Raw genomic sequence first — 9,202 nt, 5'->3', positions numbered from 1 at the left:
TATAAGTTATAACACTACCCTCATTTAATAACAAATTACGTTTATACATTCACAGTTGATGAAAGTAATATACCTAATATAATAGTTTATACTATTTTGATTAATTTAAATAACTTTAATATTTAATATGCTTATAATAATTTATACATATCTACAACTACAGAAACAAAAAAACGTAAGTCCTTAATAATTGTTTACGTAAATACATAATTAATTATAATTCATAACATTAAACATTTAAATACGATTTACGTTTATACATTCACAGTTATTAAAGGTAAGCTTTTATACTAATTGACTGAATTTAAAATAGTTAAAACAAAATTAACGAGCACCCTAAAAATAGTAGGAAATCTCCTAACTTACAGACAATAACAACTGTCCCAAATAACCTATATCCTGTATACATATTTTACAGTCTCCATATACCGAAAATTCCTTTAAACCAACGATCGATTTTGTTATACGAAGGTTTTAAAGTGTAATTTTTTTAAAAAAATTTAATTTTACGTGTTATTTTAAAATAAATCTATTTAGTCAAACTTTAAGGATCCAATCGATATATTTGTTAAGCACCTCTGAAAAAGATGGGCATTAACTAGTTAAAAAGTTAAACTTAGTTAATTTTCTAATCAAATTATGAATTAAACTAGTTTAATTGACAGTTTAAATAATATAGCTTTCCTCGGTTTATTTAAAAATAATCTGCATAAAGTTATACATTTTTGAAATTTTTTGTTCTTATGATTTTATACATAAATATATTAATACTAAAAAAAAAAAAAAACAATACTATACTATACCTAACAATACAGACATATTTTCTGTAATTTTCTTGATAAAATAATTTTGTAAATATTATATATATTATGTTATAGTAGATTTGATACGCATAATATTATATGATCTTAAATTTCTATTTGATATAAAAAAAAAATTAATATTTTTTAAATTATTTACTGTGATATGTAGGTACTTATTTAAATATTTAATAATCATTTAGAGTGACATAGGCATTGACACTGTAAATTACGATGAAAGTTCAAGAAAATTGTTTAGTATAATAGTTAAGGAAATTAGAAAGAACGCAGTCTTTCTTTATATGATCTATATTTTAATTAAAAAAAATATATTAACTTTATTTAAACAAAGTTAAGTTAAGTTTAGTTTTTAGTATTTTTATTTAATATTAACTTTTAACTTATCAATATAAATGTATGACTTGTTTACTGTTAACTTATCGACCTTGTTTCCTCTTAACTTAACTTAGCTTCAGTTAATTATTTTCATTATTTGGCCCACTTTAGACGTCTGACATTACCATTATCAACAAAATAACTTTTATAAATTCATATTTAATTCGACTAATAACACTCTACTATAATCATCACAAAAATCTCATATTTAATAAACGTATTATTTATTTCTCCGAATGTTACTGTAAATATAGTTTAATTAAATTAATTTCCAAGCAAGCAATAATTTAACATTTTTTTTTTGCATACTTTTAGATTGCGAAGATTCGATATTGAACTATAAATTTGGTAATTTTTTTTAAACTAATTAAAAATCTAATGAATAATGATGACAATGTGTTAAATAACAATATAAAAACTAAACCAATTTTTCAATTTAACAATAATTAATCATATACAATATTAAAAGTTACATAAATATTATGATGATTGACACGAAAAAACAAAAATTATCAAATTAAGTTTAACATATTGTTTTTAGAAAAAAAATATTTATCAAAGAATAGATAATGATTTCAAATTTCTATAATCAATAGTTTTTTAATTACCTACTTAAATAATTGGATTTTTAAAAACTGTAGTAGGCAATGTTTAAATGTTATTATTTATTAGTTATTACTAATTTATAATGTTTTGAAATTTGTATGACTGCATGAAGCTTAAAGAATAAGCCATTCAATTTTATAAAATGTAAAATTTTAAACGTAGTTAAATATTTGCTCAACTTAAATGAGATAAAATATATACTACCTTATCCAAACTTGATTATAATATAACATATACGCACCTAAGTACACTAAAATTTTCAGTTAATATCTTCATTCAATATAATTGTGTTTGTATAACATTCATATTTCATAAATAATACATTTTTAAACAGAAAGTGCTGGTGTAGTGTATACGTATGATGGTGAGTATATAGTTATTTGACAAAAAATCATATTCTATAAAAATTAGAGATCTCAATAACACGAATTTTACTATAATTAAGATAGGTATATAATTCTCTGAGCTATGACTCACCAGTACACCAAGTTTTGAATCATCGTATAGTATGCGAGTATGTGACATTCGAGTATGTGATTAAATTTCAATAATAATTAATTCCGAAAACACATCAAGTACAACAGCGATTGTACTAATAAGATGTACTAATAAGATGTTTGGAAATAATAAGACAACGTTTGCAAAAACGGAACACACTTATCCCACCTATCATTTACAGAGATACATTTAAACAGAGTTAACGCTTCCGTCTACGGTTTGCCCGCCCGGCGGCCAGCCCGTGTTTTGGTCGCGCTCTGATGTAAGTGCAACAGCGATTGTACCAATAAGATCTACTTAAGAAAAAAAAATAGGGTACGTTAGCCAGTAGTTTAAGATGCGTAAAATGGGTGCTAGCCATCTCAGTCTGATTGACAATACAACACATTTTCACATATAGATACCGATTTAAACTGACGTTGTAATTTAAATTATGTTTCTCAAATAGGTACATGTGTTAGTTTATTATTTGTCTGAAAATTTGTCAATAACACCCTTGAGTTCACTTACTGGACGACCGTACAATACTGCAAAAGGGCATTAATTTAATCCTTTTCAAGACGTTTGCTGTGCTTTGTTTAAAAACCACGAATCTATGGGCTATAGGAGTTCTGGCCGAAGCTATAGAAATCGACAAATCTTCCATTAAGGTAGAATTGAGGTAGAATATTATTAAGAGATCGACGATGTGAAATGATTTTCGAAATTTAGATTCAAACAAGAAAGTTGTTGGGCTTTTGGTTTCCCCTGTTGTAGAAAATCTGGAATCTTAGAGAAACAATTTTTTATCGTTGATCGCCACGACCGAAACACACATATTCCGATCAGTGGTGAAGTTTATAAGATTAGCGTCACTTCCAATGAGTGTACAGCGTACAACATTTTGAATAAACATGAATACAATCATGATACCGTAAGTCACTGAAAACATTTTGTTACCCCATCCACGTGAGGGAAAATACTCGCGCTATTGAGTGTATACAGTCATTTCAAACAATTTTAATTTAACGAAAAATGCATAATACGTTACGTCTGTAGATGTTAAGTGGTACTTTTATCGAAACCCACTACAGATCATAAACAAATCAGATGATTTTTTTCTATCAATTTCATAAAGGATGTTTATACGCCGTACGATTAAATGTAAAAAAATAAGGATTATGCCGTTTAAAGTTTGTATTTTATGTATTTATGTGAATTTTTTTATTTATATTTATGGTAAGTAGATCACAAGTAATCAAAATAGATCACAATCAATTTTCGTAACAAGGTAGTTTTTGAAAATATTGTAACTTACACTGATCTTATTATTAAGTCTTCAGTTAATTTTGGTAGATGTTTGTCATGTGGTAGATCACATATTGCAGGAATGCCCAACAAAATAACCAAAATCCTTATATTCTTCGTTTAATTACGTAATGTTCCAAATTTGAAATTAAAATGTTTATAAAAATAACTGTTTAAGGGCCGTTTTTACAATGTCCGGTTAAAATTAACCGACACTAATTTACCGTACATTGTAAGAACGGCCCTTATTGTTTTTTATAGATTTTTTGGTCCTAGTATACCTATTATATTATCCTTGCTACTTATGAAAAACATTGTATTAAATCTTCAAGCCATAGCTATAAAATTCGAACATTCTATACAATTTTGACTACAGAATAATATTTGAATTTTAAAATATTTATACATAAAATTCCTTTAAAAACATAGTTTTTTCAATGCTATGAATAGATATAATAACAACATATTAGAAACCTTGTATTCTATTTACAAACTTTTTACGATTTGATTATAAATGAAATGTCTGATGGGGTGCTGAAATCATAAATTAACTTAAAGCTGAAATGTAAATATTATAGTTGAATAAGACAAGTACCTACTATAATATTGTATAAAATATTGTAATAATAAAACTTACCTATATTATTTTTTTTATTAGAAAAAAACCGATACAGAAATTTCTTAACATCGTTTGAGTTGGGTAAGAAGACTATTATAGATTATCTATAGTTTTAATTGTTAAAACAATATTAAGGAGGTTTTACTCATTTATTTTAAATGCGTTAAAAACAATATATCAAATATTTTTCAAGTTGATGACATATGAATATTTAAGGAATTTATTAATCAACTAATAAATTACCCTATAGGCTTACAGTACATTAAAACGTGTATTGATAGTTTCAGAGCGATCCAATCGTTCACTAAAAGCAAAAATGTGGCTAGTCTTTATCACATTCTTCTTGGCTCATGATGACACAGCAGAGGGCACACTAAACACCACACCCTCGAGATGCGTAGTGATATTAGTGAAACGTTGAAGGGAAAATGTAACCGTGCATATAATAGTAGGGACGTCGTATATCACTTCTTATGATATAGTCACAAATTTATAATAAAACTAGATAGCAAACTTTTGTTATTTCTGAAGTCAAAATATGATAAAAACACAATTATGATAATAGGCATCGATTAAGTTATAACAATCGATAAAACATAATATATTGATGGTTATTTCAATATTGTTTTTGACCCATCTGCAAATGGTGACTAACTTCAATTTCCTTCTATCATAATATACGAAGTTTGCTATCTAATTATATTATATATCTGTGGATGTAGCATATTCTAGAATATTAATTTTATAATAATATTGGTTTTTGGTATAGTTTTATAAATTGGATAACTTGTCTAGTGTATTGCACCAAGATCTTGACATGAGTCATTCGATCCGTTATTAGTCATAGCGCTCTGCGCATTAAATTCAAATCGTGACCTTGGGTACTTTAGAATTAGTTGCATCATGCATGGTTATCGTCTTTGGCTATATCTTCAAATTATAACTATCCGAGATAAATCGCCTTAATATACAATAAACACTGTCAGTATTGACCAACCAGCTCACCAGTTGTGGACTCAGATAAACAGACGTGTGGTAGGCATACAAATATACACGGTTTATTATCACTAATCAGTGAAATGTCTGCTGTTTCCGTTATACAATGTTTCCATGTATGACTTTCCACTTTCCACTTTTTAGAGTGAACCGTACAGTTTAAATCATGAGGTCCCAAAATTGATTTGTACTATTGGTTACCTACCTCTTTTGTCTGTAGCTACCGTACATTAAAATGTGTGTTTATTGTTGAGATACTAATCTGTCTATTTCCCTCTTTATCCACCGGAATGAATTCACTTAATACAAATATGATTCCGCTTTTACTCGTACTCGGATTGCTCATTGAAGATGTAAATGTTTGGAAATAATAAGACAACGTGTGCAAAAACGGAACACACTTATCCCATTTATCATTTACAGAGATACATTTAAACAGAGTTAACGCTGCCGTCTATGGTTGGCCCGCCCGGCGGCCAGCCTGGTTTTTGGTCGTGCTCTCGCGGACGTCCACCAAGAAGCGACGTTGCGACAACCCCCCTCCGCCCCATCAAGATAACCCCATGTATCAAAATAACCGGTGGTTATACTTAGATTTTTTTCTAGATCTATATTATGCTATACTTTAAATTGGTACTGTTGTGGTTTGAATTTTAAGTACCACTTAACTCAAGCAAAAACTAGATATATTATAGTTACTAATGAGTATTAACACTTTTAAATTTCCTTCTTTAGTTCTTTCTGTTGTATATTTCGCAGGTAAGAATAAAGTATAGACTTAATTATAATTTATAAATTAGGTAAATATACCTGGCTATTTTAGTGCCATATACTGTGATTGGTCCAAAAATTAAATAAAAAATTTTAATCTTTGATTGATTGATATATATGTTAATTACAATAACCATGCACCTAGATATAATATTAAATTCAATTTCATAAAATTGATGCTTATGGACGAAATATGGTTTATTATGGATAAGTTGACGAAAGAAAATACAATTTGATAAAAACAACGGATTTTCAATAACTGTCAACTGGTCTATAAATATCAGTTGATACAATGATTACAATAAGAGTTAAAAAATTAGTTCTAAGGTGAACATATTTTAAGAAGGTATTGTATACTAATTATTGTTGAAATGTACAATTAATATTAGTAGTCAGCCTTGACACGTGTGTACAATTTAGTATCTAGTTATACGAGCGTAAGACTCACTCTCTTACGGATGTAACATAACCTCGGTTGTGCATATATATAGGGCCTTTGAAGTATGTAAGAATCACTTGCACAGCCACCGTCGTACAGTGCGTATACGGTGTGTGTGTACAGTCACGTTAAATTGTCCAGTTGTACGTTATTATATATTATACTTATACATAATCATATTGTCGTGTTATTCATTTATATTAATACTAAAACGGTTAGTCTGTCAAGCTGCACTTTCAACAATTATTATATTGTAAAATATTGTATAATATTGTATAATATTGTATAATATTGTTACAGATCAGAAATACGTATATTCGACAATGAGTGGTAAATTATTTTGTGCAATATTTTTCACTATACCTATAAACACATATCCTTAAACATGGTAGTACCTACTGCGAACACTATCTTAAGTCATACAAATTATTATACTGAATCATATTATTATATCAGAAAATGCTACTTGGATTACATAAGCCCCCTCCCCAAACCCACCTAGTTAAACCAACGGACGATGAGTCTATGACGTAGATATTATAGAAATGTGGTCTGAGTTAAGACATTTTCCCTGCCGGAATTATTTGTTGGTTACTAAAATCAGAATTTGTTTAAAGTGCTTAGTTTTTTTGGAATATATAGAATTTTTTTTCATTTTTCATCACACGGTGATGTAAACAGTAACAGCAGCAATCATTTATCACAATACAAATTGGCACAAGTGGCCATTAATTATTTTAGTACTTTTATTATTTAAAAAAACAACTAAATATTATATTGAAATTCAGATATTTTTATCATCTTTAGCACAAAAATCACACATTTATACGGAAATATTACACCAAAAATAAAATGCTTAGATTGTTAAACCATTGTGTAAAGTGTGCAACTTCTATATGTGTAGATAAGATACAAGTGTGAATTAAAATAAGGGAACCAACGGATAAGATTAGAGTTACGGGATCAACCTGGGCAATACACGATAATTGCAAATTTAACTAGAAATAATTGGAAAATTAGTTTTTTTGTAAAGTATTGGAAGGGGTCAAATACCTAAATATAACTATTCAAATAATTACAAAAGTTAGTATGTTACATGCTGATTATATGAAAAATAATTTTTAAGTTCCAGTTTTATGGGTGTGGAGAAATTTAATCCATACAGTACAACAATTTAGTATTTAAAACAAATAAAACCTAACCTTGAATAATTTCACTTGTCAAATTAAATACATTATGCAGTAAATAATTTTTATTTTAGGAGCTGTAAAAGACTATTTCTTTTACCATGGAAAATTGGCCGTTGATGATATTTCTGAATGTACGTATTCTAGTGGACGATTATTAATGATAATATTTATTAGTTTTCAGTTAAATCTTTTAAAAACGATACCGTGTATTACTATTTACTATACTTGGCCTAGATTGTATAATTTCCAGGGAATACGCTCACAGTTATTTGCGCCCGATAAGTAATACATGGATGTTAAATATAGGTATTATAAAAAAAATGTTAAGTAGAACCAACTTGTATAACGAACTGTATAGACATTTATATACTTCCAATCCTTATTGACATGTATGAAGCAATGCAATTACAAACGAAATACATGTCTCACATCTGTGGTGAAAGACAATGGAAATGAAATTGTAATACGTATTTTAATAATTGTGTAATTTCCTGCACTATCAACAGTCTACAAACAACTATGCACACGAGCGAAAACGATGAAATATTATAATAGAAAACAATCAATTAGGTTATGTAAATAAATAAGCTAATGACAGTTTATATCAAAATAATTTATAATATAAGATACCTATTAATTTGTGAAAACCAAAGAGATACTCTAAATATATTGCTTGTATATATTATATATATTGTATATATTTATAAGTATTTCTTTCTGGTATTTCTAATAACCTGTAGTGAGTTGCACCAATGGGTAATGGATTAATATGAATTACTTTCTGCTTGTCAGGGAATATTGTTCTCAAACCTTCTGCTGGTATTTTGCTAGTTTTGCTGGTATTTTGCTTGGTAGTCAGTACTTGGTCTAAATCATCCAAACAATTAGCACCATTATTATATTCAAAATAATTTAAGGAAAATAATTTTTTTGAAGGTACGCTGGATAGTTGTGGGATTTATACAGTTACCATTCTGATTACGCATAGATAAAAAAACAAAAATCGATTTTTTTTTAAATCTGGTTTTGCGTAAAAACAACGTTATTCTTAATTTATTTATGGTTTTTTTTTGCCCCGAATATGGCTTTCTATAAATATGTTTATATAATATGTATGGTAGTATCGTAAAATAATAAAGGTACATAGTTATTATAACATTATTATTTACTTTATGGTTATTTATTCTAAGGTAGTATGCAGTGACCTTTTTTTTTAAACTTTGGCGGGCTGGTCTCGAGTGGTCCATTTCGGCGATAAAAGTGTTCCTAACATCATGCCTTACCGCCAAGCTTACAACATCAATCAGTCCGCCACGAAATGAAAACAAATAAAGTGGAGGGGCGAGTGTCACTTCTATAATATTCTATGCTTCTATCAATTACCTAGTTCAATTATTATTTTAATTGATACTAACTAGTAACTACATATTGTTATCAGTCTTCGGTGTTTTATATCTAATTAGCTTTGTATACGTACCTATGTTATTTTTTAAACACTAATATTGAAGATAATATAAGAACGCAATCATTAATAAATATAATATTTATTTAATATTTTATAATAAAAAAATAAAAATTTGTATTCAGGAAAGCTTAAGGA

At 27.9% G+C, this 9,202-nt stretch overlaps 1 long non-coding RNA gene across 1 annotated transcript; it reads left to right on the top strand.

Annotated features, from left to right (window-relative positions):
- Positions 1 to 1,509: 1,509 nt before the first annotated feature.
- LOC115033647 lies at positions 1,510 to 5,957 on the top strand. The gene is made up of 4 exons (XR_003838929.1): positions 1,510 to 1,544; positions 2,137 to 2,166; positions 4,246 to 4,287; positions 5,938 to 5,957. It is a non-coding gene; the product is annotated as an uncharacterized LOC115033647 (long non-coding RNA).
- The last annotated feature ends 3,245 nt before the right edge of the window (positions 5,958 to 9,202 follow it).

This window comes from Acyrthosiphon pisum, chromosome A1 (assembly GCF_005508785.2).
Source record: "Acyrthosiphon pisum isolate AL4f chromosome A1, pea_aphid_22Mar2018_4r6ur, whole genome shotgun sequence".
Lineage (NCBI taxonomy): Eukaryota > Metazoa > Arthropoda > Insecta > Hemiptera > Aphididae > Acyrthosiphon > Acyrthosiphon pisum.
The sequence above is the reverse complement of the archived record's forward strand: the minus strand, read 5'-3'. Positions and strand labels throughout refer to the sequence as shown.